This window comes from Sarcophilus harrisii, chromosome 1 (genome assembly GCF_902635505.1).
Source record: "Sarcophilus harrisii chromosome 1, mSarHar1.11, whole genome shotgun sequence".
Classification (NCBI taxonomy): domain Eukaryota; kingdom Metazoa; phylum Chordata; class Mammalia; order Dasyuromorphia; family Dasyuridae; genus Sarcophilus; species Sarcophilus harrisii.
In genome coordinates this window covers 256,771,448-256,784,750 of record NC_045426.1, presented here as the reverse complement: position 1 = coordinate 256,784,750, position 13,303 = coordinate 256,771,448, and the positions used below count along the sequence as shown (strand labels likewise).

General features: G+C 35.7%; 1 protein-coding gene across 4 annotated transcripts in view; it reads right to left on the bottom strand.

Annotated features, from left to right (window-relative positions):
• The window catches only part of MMD2 (monocyte to macrophage differentiation associated 2), a 111,695-nt gene that overhangs the window by 68,743 nt on the left and 29,649 nt on the right, over positions 1 to 13,303 (bottom strand). The window lies entirely within an intron of this gene.

The following is a 13,303-nucleotide window of genomic DNA, read 5'->3' as shown; positions in this document are numbered from 1 at the left end:
TATAACTTCACTAGACTGCCAAAAGTATCTATGATACCCAAAAAGGCTAAGAAAAGAGGCTAAGAAACCTGTGTTTAAGGTTAAAAAAAAAAAGACTTCAAGCTTCAACGACATCCTTCCCACTGTTAGTGTGTGAGAAGTGTGGTAGCTGGTGAAAGAGTTAGCTTTCTAATATTCCTCCTCTAACTCACCCCAGAAAACAAAACCCTGAAGTTTTATGTATAGCCAGCCCCTAAATAAGAATACTTTTATGTTCTTATAACAACCTAAGGTTTACAAAGGGATTTCCTCACAACAACTCTATTATCTAAGAATTATTTTACCATATGATATAGCAAATACCACTGCTTCCAGACGTAAAAATGAACGTCCCATAAAAGACAGTGGAGAGACACATCATGGCTGTGAGCAGCTCATGGCATCTCACCAAAAAGGAATGAGAATAAAGGACATCACTGAGGAATTGCATGGTCAATTGCTGGTCAATGACCTGGTGAGCTGGTCAATGGTGAGAACAATGAACATCTAGGAGGTTCTACTGGTATCCTTGAGGTGTTTAGAAAAAGGAAGGTTTCTAGCTTGTTGGGAGTTGAAGGATTGTTGGGTCCTTCAGTAGTGAACTTTTGAGAGAACACAGATGGGTTGTAATCTGAATCATTGGAGAAAATTCCTTATTTGATGAGATCACAGATCCATCTGAGTATTTTTCATTTATTATAAATATAGAAATTGAGACTTAGAGAACTTAAATTACTTGTCCATCATCACATATCTAGGAACTCTTGGGACAAGAGCCAAACCCATGTTTCCTATCTCTAAGTCCAATCTCTTTGTACTATGTCATTCTATTCACCACACACCTCAATGCTAAAATACCATTATAATTATTACTGCAAAAGAAGGCTACAGTCATCTTCTCTTCTGTCCCACATGGAGGATGATGAGAAAGAAAGAGGGAAGGAATCTGGAATGCCAAATTTTAAAAATGAATATCCTTTTTATTATTCAATAGTATTTTGTTTTCCCAACTCTATGTAAATATAATTTTCAACATTCATTTTTGTAAGATTTTAAGTTCCAATTTTTTTCTCTCTTCTTCCCTTCCCTTCTCCCTCCCCAAGACAGAAAGGAACTTGATATAGGTTATACAAAAAACAAATGGTAAAATTATTTTTATATGTAATTAGGACAAAAGAAAAAAATTTTAAATTATTTTTAAAATTGCCAAGTCGGTAGCAAGGGTTTCTGCCAGCCAATAGCTGAGGTTTGGATTAATCTAAGAGGCACAAAATATTCAGGATGGATGCACAGGGATTTGGGCACATTGGGGATAAATATCAAAGCAAAGACCTGGGCTGCAGCCAAGAATAATTTGGGAACAATGGCACAATAGTTAATTTGCCAGGTGGGAGGAAGGAATGGGACAATTGACTGAGAAAGCATTGTGTCCATACCACAAGTAAAAACAAGTGAGGTGTCAGATCTGTAAGGGCTAATGAACAAGCAAAGTTGATGCCTCATCATTAGTGTCTCAAAAGTACTGAACTGGAGAACACAAGATGTTATATTATAACTGCAAGGAACCTTAAAACACAAAACACAAAATGTTAAAAGTTGGAAGGGGCCTTAGAAAAGGGAAAATAGTACATCAGAACTAGAAGAAATGCCAGAACAGAGAACATGGGAAATGAGAACTGGAAGAGATCTTGGATATTATCTAGTATCATCTCACTCATTTTACAGAGAAAGAAACTGATCCCAGGAGGTAGAGTGATTTTTTTAATGACACAAAGCTGTTTAATGGCAGAACCTAGGATCCTGATTCCTTCTTCTGTATCCTTTCCTCTACATCATGATCTCATCCTTCTGTATCCTTTCCTCTACATCATGGTCTCATCCTATCCCATTCTTACAACATCCTCCTGATGTGTGTTGACCATTTTTCAATTCATTCTAACAAGTGCTTGTTCTTCATAATCCCCATCAAATCCAAAGAGCAATCACAATGGATAATTGCTTTAGCCCCAGTGGTACCTGTAACAGTCTCTCATTACAAAGCACTGCTGACAAATAAAGGAGGTTGGGATGAAAAGAATGTCAGACCTGAAATTAGGAGACTTTACTGACCACTGTTCTTGTTGCTCAATTGTTCAGTCATGTCTGATTCTTCGTGACAATATCATGTCAGTATTGTCCATGATATTTTCTTGGCAAAGATACAGTAATTTACCATTTCCTTCTCCAGTGGATTAGGGCAAAGGTTAAATATCTTGTCCAGGGTCACACAGTTAGTAAATCTCCAACGCCATAATTGAACTCAGATCTTCCAGATTCCAAGCTCTCTGTTTACTGATAGAGCTATCTCAAGGCAATAGAGTTTTAGTGACTTGCCCAGTCTCACATAGTTAGCAAGTGTCTGAGGCTGCATTTGAACTCAGATCTTCTTGATTCCAAGCCCAATGCCCTACAAGCTAGTAGCTGGTCAGGAATTTCTTCTTTTTCTAATTTTCCTAGAGTTCTTGAAACTCATCTTTGCCCTTCTCACATCCTACCTTGTATTTATTTTTGTATATACGATGATAAAGTTAGAGCTGGAAATGATCTTAGAGTATATCTTCTCTAGCCCATTTTAACAGTTAAGGAAACTAAGGACCAAGGAGATTAAGTGACTTATTTACCGACAAATGGCAATGAAAGGATTTGAACCGAGAGCCTCTGATTTTAAATGCATTGCTCTTTCTTCTGTACCACAAAGATATTTGCTTTCTGAGCTTCTTTCCTGACCCTTTCTGCCATAGGAACAATGAGGAGAACTTTGACTCTTTGGTACCCACATTACAATTAGATCAGATACAACTCTTAGTACAAATATTTTATCTACCTTCTGGGCTTACCAAACATTTGTTGAATTGGATTGGGCTGGGGGGGAGGGGAGGAGGAAATAGCTTGCACTTCTAAAGCTTTACAATTAACAAACCACTTTGTTATGTTTTTTATTGAAAAATTTTCTTTTGATCCAAAATATTTTGCATCCAACCTTCCATTTGACTTACATTCCCTTCCCTTGTGAGATAGGTTTACTAATTTTAGAGGCACAAAATATGTAACACGGATACAAAAGAGGGATATGCTGATAAATGTTTAACAATTGGCTTTCCGGGGGGGGGGGGGGGGGAAATGTACCCATAACACATTTTAAAAGTTTAATTTACATTATTAACACTTTATCACTTTCTTTTTTTAGAACTGTTTTCATTATATATATATTTTTAGATTTCAATATTTACTTTTATAAGCTTGTGATTTATGTTTTTTTCTTCCCTTCCTCTTCTCATCCCTCCCCAAGATGATAAACAATCTGATGTAGGTTATACTATATAATCATATTAAGCATTTTTACATTAGTCATGTTGTAAAAGAAGAATTAGAACAAAAGGGAAAAGCCAGGAGAAAAAAAATAAAACAACAAAAAAGTGAAATTAGTATACTTTGATCTGCATTGAGACTCCATAGTCCTTTCTCTAGATGTGGATGGCATTTTCCAACCTAATCTTTTTCTCCATCATATTAAATGTGGACAAGCAACAAATCAACAAATCAAGCCTTAATCTGTAGTGTTTACTCATTTCTGAAATGTAAATACAGTGAAAATTTAATGATTGGCTTTTCTGAAACCCTTCTAGTTGGCTCCTGCACACTACTTGTGCAAGAGGATTTGGACATAAATACCGGAGCAAGGGACTGAACTACATGAATAAACTGTGATTTCATTAGCCAATATTGCTTCCAAAATTCATCTGTGATTCCCATATAGGTGCTATAGAGTTGCCTGAGGAATATTGAGTTTAAATCACTTAACTAGTATCATAAAGCCAATGTGTGAAAATGGAGTATTTGAATCCAAGCATTGCTGACTCTAAGCACAATACTCTATCCATTATTCCATGTGAAAGTGGGCAGTATTGAGTGGATGCCCATCAGTTGGAGAATGGCTGAACAAGTTATGGTATATAAATGTTAAGGAATATTAATGTTCTATAAGAAACAATTAGCAGAATGATTTCAGAGAGGCCTGGAGATGATGAACTGATGCTAAGTGAAATGGGAAGAACCAAGATTTCATTGTACACTGCAATCGCAAGATTATACGATGATCAATTGTGATGGATGGGGCTCTTCCAATATCTCAACAATGAGACGATTCAGGCCAGTTCCAATGATCTTATAATGAAGAAAGCCATCTACACCCAGAGAGTGGACTGTGGGAACTGAGTGTGGTTCATAAAATAGTATTTTCATTCTTTTTGTGGTTGTTTGCTTGCATTTTATTTTCTTTCTCATTTTTTCTGGTTTGATTTGATTTTTCTTGTGCAGCAAGATAATTCTATAAATATATATGCATATATTGGATTTAACATATTTTTCTACCATATTTAACTATTTGCCATCTGGGGGAGGGGGTTTGGGGAAGGGGTGGGGTAATGGGGAATTAGAACACAAGGTTTTGCAAGGGTTAATGTTGAAGAATTATCCATGCATATGTTTTGAAAATAGAAAGTTTTAATTAAAATGAAAGAAAGATGTATTAGTATAATACTATTACACCCATATTATAAATCAGAAAATCCAGAGACCCAGAGAGATCTATTTGTTAACTAGTCAGTGGCAGAACTGGGACTCAATCTGGGTCTTTTGACTCTAGTATTTTTTTCCATTACATTATGGCCCTAGGAATTTTTTATTTTGCATTAGTTCATGCATTCACTAGGTACTGGAGATCCTATTTTTTTGTTTAGTTGCTTTGAGTCAATTTGGGGTTTTCTTGGCAGATACTGAAGGAGTTGGCCATTTTCTTTTCCAGTTCATTTTATAGATGAGGAAACTAAGGCATGCAGGGTTAATTTGCCCAGATTCATACAATTCATGTCTGTGGCCAGATTTGAACTCAGGTGTTCTTGACTCCAGACCAGGCATTCAATCCACTGAGTTATCTATCTGCCCATGGGTGATACTAAGACAAAGTAAAAACTGTCCCTGCCTTTAAAAAACTTGCATTCTTTTGGGAGAAAGTAACATATACATGTAGCCAGAAATTGACATAAAAGACAGATACAAAGTAATTTCCCCTGAAGAGAGCACTAATAAGACTGGCTTCCTCCAGGAAGTGGCAAGATTTGAAGGTGATGTCATGTTAGTCTAGGAAAAAGTAACTGAAAAGAATTACTCAATGGGAGATAGAAAATCTAGATTTTATATCTGCCTCTGATACTAAATAGCTTGACCATGTGCAAGTCCCTCTGGGGTTCAGATTCCTATAATTGCAAAATAATTGAATTCTATTGACCTTTAAATTTCTCAAAAAACAAGCTTTTACAGTGTACTTCTAACCACTCAGGCCTGACCAAGCTCTGGGAATATGATGCCTTCCTTGATTTCCTTTTTGGCTATTTCTGGGCTGTAATTTGGGCCAATAATCAGTGCCATCATTTGATAATAAATTTCAAATCGGAAGAGATTTTAGGGGTTATCAAGTCCGAATTTCTTATTTACATGAAAGCCTTTCTGGGAATACAAAAAAAGACCTAATATTTTATTTATCTATCCATCTATTATCTATTATCAACCTATCTATCTATCATCTATCTATATTTGTCTATCGTCTATCTGTCTCTTTCTGTCTGTTTTCTATCTGGCTTTTGTATCCTCAGAACTTAGCATAGTGCCTTGGCACATAGTAAATGATTAATAAATACTTCCTAACTTACTAACTTTTCTATCAGTTGTTATACTGAACCAATCAAGCATCTGGTTCATGCAGAAACTATATATATTTCTGAAATTTTGATGTTTCTAATATATCACATGTTACTTCTCTTTCCAATGATGCAGATTATAATCCATCCAGGACCTTTTATCCTAAAGAATGTCCATGTCATTCCATGAAAATCCTCCATGACAGGTTCAACATGCTAGAGACTTTCTACTAGTCTTTAAATTATGTGGAAACCTGTGGAACATTGTGTTTTTTATCACTTTTCTTGCTCTTATCATATGACTGGCCCAACTTCTTTTTAAGGCATATATCTCTCAGATAATTATTTCACTGAGAATTCCTAGCCTTTTTTTCTGAGGTATGCACACCTTTGTTAATCTGGGGAAACTTGTGGATCCTTCTCACAATAATGGTTTTAATTGTTATACTAAATCTATAAGGTTACAAAGGAAACAAATTATATTGAAATACAATTATCAAAATATTTTTTTAATTCAGAGACTCCCAGATTAAGAACTCCTCTTTTGTACTATTTAATTTGAGTAATTCTTAGTTGGTGAAGCGTGATATATACTCATACTCATTATGCTCATCATCCATTGTACTTGGAGTGACCTTCAACTTCAGTCCTTCAGAGATGATGGTATTCCATTACAGTCATATAATAGATCTGAATACCTAATAAACCAGAAGATGCCTTGTTTTTAAAAAGGGTTCTTTATTTTGGGGAGAAGCTTCCAGTCACTAAAATCATTTTATAACACACCACAGTTTGTTTGCTTAGCACCAGCCAAGTCATTATAAAGGCATAATGTTTGTTCAGGTTATTTACTTTTCACTTTAAATTGCATAAATTTGTTTCTTTGATTTTTCTTTTTCTTTTTTTATTTTTGCTGAGGCAATTGGAGTTAAGTGACTTGCCCAAGGTCACACAGCTACGAAGTGTTAAGTGTTTGGGGTCAGATTTGAACTCAGATCCTCCTGATTTCAGGGCTGGTGCTCTATCCACTGCGCCACCTAACTTCCCTACTTGCTTGATTTTTCAATCAATGTTGTGGTTTTCAATCCTAGAATTTGATTACATTGGGATAGGATGAATAAAAACCTTGAATTTCCAGAGCTACAAGCACAAATTGCCCATCCTTCCCAAGCAACATGGCTCTTTTTAATATCTTTTAAACTTCCACAGTACTATTTCCCTATTAAGATTGGAGTCTGTGAAACATTGCATATAATGTAGGAATTTGTTTGATGTATTGACTCATTTTGTGAAATTTTCTCTATTCCTTTTTTTTCCTTAGAAAAATATTTTCTTTAAGGAATGAAGAGGAAGAAAGGGAGAAGGAGAGGAGGAGGAGAGAGAGAGAAACAGAAAGGAGAAGGAGGAAAGGAGAAAGAGAAGAAGAAGAAGAAGAAGAAGAAGAAGAAGAAGAAGAAGAAGAAGAAGAAGAAGAAGAAGAAGAAGAAGAAGAAGAAGAAGAAGAAGAAGAACGAGGAGGAGGAGGAGGAAGAGAAGGAAGAGAAGGAGGAAGAGGAGGAGGAAGAAGGATGAGGAGGAGAACAACAGAGCTTTAGAAAAAACTTTGAGTTAATGAGCATGAAAAGGGTGAAAACTAAGCCAAGGAGACTGAGAAGGAGCAATCAGACAGGTTGGAGGAGAATCAATAAAGAGCAGGATGATGAATATTAAAAGAGGAGAGAATATCCAGGAAAAGAGGGTGATTGACAACCCAATGATCAGCCCAAATCCAGAGGACTCTAGAAATCTGCTGCCTACCTCCAGATAGAGAGCTCATGGAATACAGATGGAGACTTTTTTTAAAAAAAAAAAATATGGTCAATGCAGAAGTTTATTTTGTTCAACTATATCTGTGATGGATTTTCTTTTTCTTACATTTTCAAGGACAGGGGAAGAAGGCGGGGGAAAGAAATTATTTGGTGCTGAAAATAAAAATAAGCTGATTTTTTTTTAAAAGAAGAGAATGATTGACAGTCTATTTCAGCCATAGATCCATGAGCCTATGAATAATGGAAGGATATTTTACAGGATTCAGTAAATGGCACTTTGTCACACCAAAGGAACAACAATAATAAATTATTTTATGAAGTGCTTGCAGTTTTTAAAGTGCTTTAAATGAGCGATGTCAATCCCAGAGGGCTGCATATTGATCTCAAATTAATATTATCTATGTTGTATCATATTTTTATTTATTGTGCTAAATACTTTCCAATTACATTTTAATTTTGTTTTGACTGAATTCAGGAGTATTACAGGCTGCATGTGGCCAATGGGCCATACATCTGTCATCTCATTTAATTCTCATAACAATCCTGTCAGAAAGTTACTGAAGATATTATGCTCATTTTGCAAATGAGGAAACTGAGACTTGGAGAGAAACCATGGTCATACAGTTATTCAGAAAGAGGATTCAAAGTTTTTCCCATCGCCCAAAGCTATAAGATTCTATTGATGTCTCCCATTAAAGAATGTTCCTAACTTTAGAAGAAAACAGAACAGAAAGAAATATTCCCAGTAGCTGACAACACCCTTTCAGAATTTTATAAGCACACCTGCAAATAAGCTGCAAGAAAGAGGCTTGTTGGTATGTTCTAGAGAGGGCAGGGGTTTAGAAAATTTTAGCTGCTAATTCCAGAATAACCATCCCCCCATTCAATCAGGGATGAAAGAGATTGTTTTTTTCCCTCTTGTTTCTGTCCTGATCCATATGGGTATGAAATCTTCTAATTATATCCTGTATTCAGTACACTAGTGGGTGTTCTGGAGAAGGTCAGAGATGTTTCACCATCTATTCAACATCTGCTAAAACACCATCGAAGCCAAGATGAAGAGAAGACTTCTGGTTTTTAACGCATTCTAAAATATGAGAGCTGGAAAGAAGCTGAAAGCAACATTGTCAAACTCATATACGAATGGGGACTGCTAAACCCTATGTAATGATTTCAGCTGTCTTCATACTAACTTAGAAATCCACATAGTAATACTGTGTTTGACTGTATTTTATTTTTAAAAATATTTCCCAACTACATTTTAATCTGTTTTGGGCAGCACTCAGCAATGTGGATATCTCTTTCTTAAATATAATTCCAAGGGATCTCAAAGTTCCCTTCCAATCTTAAAGTCAGAGTTCTTATAAATGCTTCATTTTACATAGAAGGAAACCAAGACCCAAAGAACAGAAATATTTTGTTCAAGGCAGTTGGTGGCAGAGCTAGAATTAAAACCCTGCTGACTTTTGATTGAGGTCTTTTTCATCGCAATAAATTGCTTGCTATTACAGACTAAATGTCACCAGGAATAATAGATTTAGAACTAGAAAAGATAACAATGCCATCCAGTCCAAATACTTAATTTAAATAATGATTCTGTGCCCCAGGAGTTTTTTTTTTAAACAGGTAAGTAAGGCACATAGCTGATCTACCCAACATTTTATACCACTATTTATACCTGAAAAAAAGAAAAAAAATCTCTTTAAGCTCTTTCTTTCTGACAGTTGTTGGACTTCTTTCATTTTTACATCTCTTGTCAATCAGAGGATCAAATAGCATTTATGGAGAACCTACTGTGTGTCAGGAATAGTGAGAATATACTGAATAAGAAAAAAACACTAGTCCTTGCTCTCCGGGAGATCAATCTAATAGGGAGATATCACACAAACAAAATATAGACGAGATAAATTGGAAGGCAATCTCAGAGGGAAAGCACTGGTGTTAAGGAGGATTAGGAAAGGCTTCTTATAGAAAGGACTTTAGCGGAGACTTCAAGTAAGCCAAGGGCAACTGGGTGATGCAATGGGTAGAGTGCTAGGGCTGGAGTCAGAAAGATTCATCTTGCCATGTTAAATCTGTCCTTGGACATTTGGTAGTTGTGGGCAAGTCGTTTCACCCTGTTTGCCTCAGTTTCCTCATCTGTAAAATGAGCTGGAGAATAAAATGACAAATCACTCCAGGATTTTTGCCAAGAAGACCCTAAATGGGGTCATGGAGAATTGGCCATTACTTAAATGACTCAACAACAACAACAAAGGAAGCTAAGACTAAGAAGAGAGCAAGTCCTAGGAATGTAAGACAGTCAGTGAAAACTCTCAGAGTTGGGAGATGGAGAGTTTTGTGCAAGGAATAGAAATAAGTCCAATATCACTGGTTCACAGTGTATGTGGAAAGAAGCAAGGTGGAAGAAGCCCAGAAAAATAGGAAGGAGAAAGTTATGGCAAAAAAAACTTTACAGTGGATTCTTGAAGCAATAGGGAACCACTTGAGTCCTTAAATGCTGGAACAAGTCTCCTTGGAAGGATCCTTTCCTTTCCATTCAAATCTCAAGATCAAATATAAATGTAGTTATCCCTTCTACATTGCAACTTTCCCCACAAAACTGTGGTTTTGATCTTTTATTTTATATAAAAGATCATGGTTCATCTGAGGTACTACCTCACATCTATCAGATTGGCTAAGATGAAAGGAAAGGATAATGATAAATGTTGGAAGGGATTGGGGAAACTGGGACACTAATGTATTGTTGATGGAGTTGTGAATTGATCCAACTATTATGAAGAGCAATTTGGAATGATGTCCAAAGGGTTATCAAACTATGTATTCTCTTTGATCCAGCAGTGTCTTTACTGGGCCTGTATCCTAAAGAGATCATAAAGGAGGGACAGGGACTCACATGTGCAAAAATGTTGTGACAACTCTTTTTGTAGTAGCTAGGACTTGGAAACTGAGTGGATGCCCATCCATTGGAGAATGGCTGAATAAGTTATGGTATATGAATGTTATGGAATATTATTGTTCTATAAGAAATAATCATCAGGACAATTTCAGAGAAGCCTAGAGAGACTTGCAAGTCTTCTATACATATTTCCACAATTATCAGATCAAATCTGATCAAATCAGAAAATCAGATCAAAAGAGGAAAAATGAGAAAGAAAACAAAATGCAAGCAAATAGCAACAAAAAAGTGAAAATACTATGTTGTGATCCACACGCAGTCCCCACAGTCATCTCTCTTAGGTGCAGATGACTCTCTCCGACACAAGACTATTGGAATTGGCCCCAATCACCTTGCTGCTGAAAAACCCACATCCATCAGAATTGATCATCTTGCTGTTGCTGTGTACAATGATCTTTGATTCTGAACTTAGCATCAGTTTGTGTAAGTCTCTTTAGATTTTTTGAAATCATCTTGCTGATCATTTCTTAAAGAACAATAATATTCCATTACATTCATGTTCTATAACTTATTCAGCCATTCTTCAACTGATTCACATTCACTCAGTTTCCAAGCCCTTGCCTCTACAAAAAGAGCTGCTACAAACAAATGGATAGGATCACAGATTTAGATATGAAAGGGGCCTCATAATCAATCTAGATCAACCCCTTACTTTTACACATAAGAAAACTGAAGCCTGGGGAGGTTATAATTAATTCAATGTCATACAAATAATAATCATGAGAGGAGGAAATCTAAATCCAAGTCCTCTGACTTCATAGTCATTGCCCTTTCACAAAGTCTTATCCATCAATTAGTTACTAAGATAGGACCAAAACCAGGAAACTTGGTTCTCTACCCAGTAATTTTCCCATTATTACATGCTACCTCCATTTATTATCTAGAGTTTTCAATAGGCTACATGATAGTAAGAAGGCCAAAACTATTGATAGTTACTTAGGGTTCATGTATGACTACTCATCATTCATTCCTTCATTACTCCCTTTTTTTCCACAACCTAGATGTTCTACTCCTCCATGAACTCTCTCTAATATGTTGATCCCATTGATCTTTCTATCCTCTGACCAACAACATCACTGTATAATTTATTTCTTAATCATATACTGCAAAATTAATAATAGCTTATTCATGGTAGCAAATAATTGGAAACTGAGGCAATGCCCATAGATTGGAGTATGGTTAAACCAACTGTGGTATTTGATTGGGATGGAATACTAATGTCCAAAAGAAATGACAAGCAGGATATTTTCAGAAAAACCTAAAAAGACTTATATTAACTGATGCAAAGTAAAGTACGAATAACCAGATCAATGTACACAGTAACTGCAATATTGTACAACCATCAACTGTGAATGATTTAGCTATTCTCAGCAATACAATGGTTCAATGCAATTCTGACAAAACTTATGATGAAAAATGTTATCTATCTCTAGAGAAAAAACTGATGGAGTCTGAATGTAGATCAAAGCATATTTTTTAAACTATTTTTCTTGGGTATTTTTTAAATTGTGTTTTCCTTCACTACATGACTAATATGGAAATGTGTTTTATGTGAGCGTATGTATAAAATATGTATATCATGTATGTCAAATTGTCTTCTCAGTGAGGGAGAGGGAAAAGAAAGTTCAAATTTTTAAAAATGTTAAATTGTTTTTATATCTAATTAGAAAAATACTTTTTTTCAAAAAAGGAAAAGAAATCATATACTAATTTATTTTGTTCACTGCTGTGAACTGTGAGGTTTAGGAATTTGAAGGAATCTAGAAAAAAAACCCACACTGAGTTAATCTCTAATTGATTTAGCATATACTCACTCAGACAAAATTAACATTAAGAAATGTATTGTTATTGGTGGGTCCCCATTTTGGGCTAGTTTTGGGAACTGAATCAATATACAAATACACATGCATAATTAAGCCCTAGATGACTGGACAGTTGCAGTTAGGTCATCTGGATGGCCTATTGATGGGGGCTGTGGAATTTTATAATGAGGTAGACAAAGGGAATTGGATTCTTTTATAAATGCACCAACTTGGGATAAGAAGATAAGGCTAAGAGCAGAGATTGGCAGCATTGTGGTAAAAAGTTCACAGGTTTTGAAACTCAAAGAGCTTATTTCAAATCTTGCCTTATTACCACACTGACTACCTGTATGATCTTTGACAAGTCATTTATCCTTTCTGAGATGCCCTCATCTTTCTTACTCATTTATAAAATGAAGGCATCTGATTGGATAATATTAGGAGCAAAGCCAGGCATGGTAAAATATAGATAACCTCGTATGAGTAGACAAGAACCCTATCTACAATTCAATCCATGAGAGTAAACAAAGAAGCCGAAGAAGATACAAGGCAAAGTTGTGCAATGAGCTGCAATGCAATTGTAGGTGGCACAGCTAGGACCAGCATACTAGCACTGGATGGAACTAGGCTATGTGATATGACTATAGTCCAAGAAGGGGAAGGCACCTCAAGAGTCAATTAGTCCAACATGCTTATTTACAGAGAAGGAAAATGAAAGGAAGATGATTGATCCCCATTGTTATAATTATTTCCATTTTAAAGATGAGGAAACAGATTTTTAAAAGTTGGAACTTGAGTGGAGTCACACAGTAAGTATCTGAGTAGAATTCAAATCATGTCTCCTCAGTCCAAGTCATTATTTATTATTATTATTATCATAAAATGTAGCGAACAAATATAATATCTTTTTAAAATATACATTTTGTTGATCCAAATATGGCTACATAAGCCATCATAACTAGAGGTTGTAGCATTACCTCT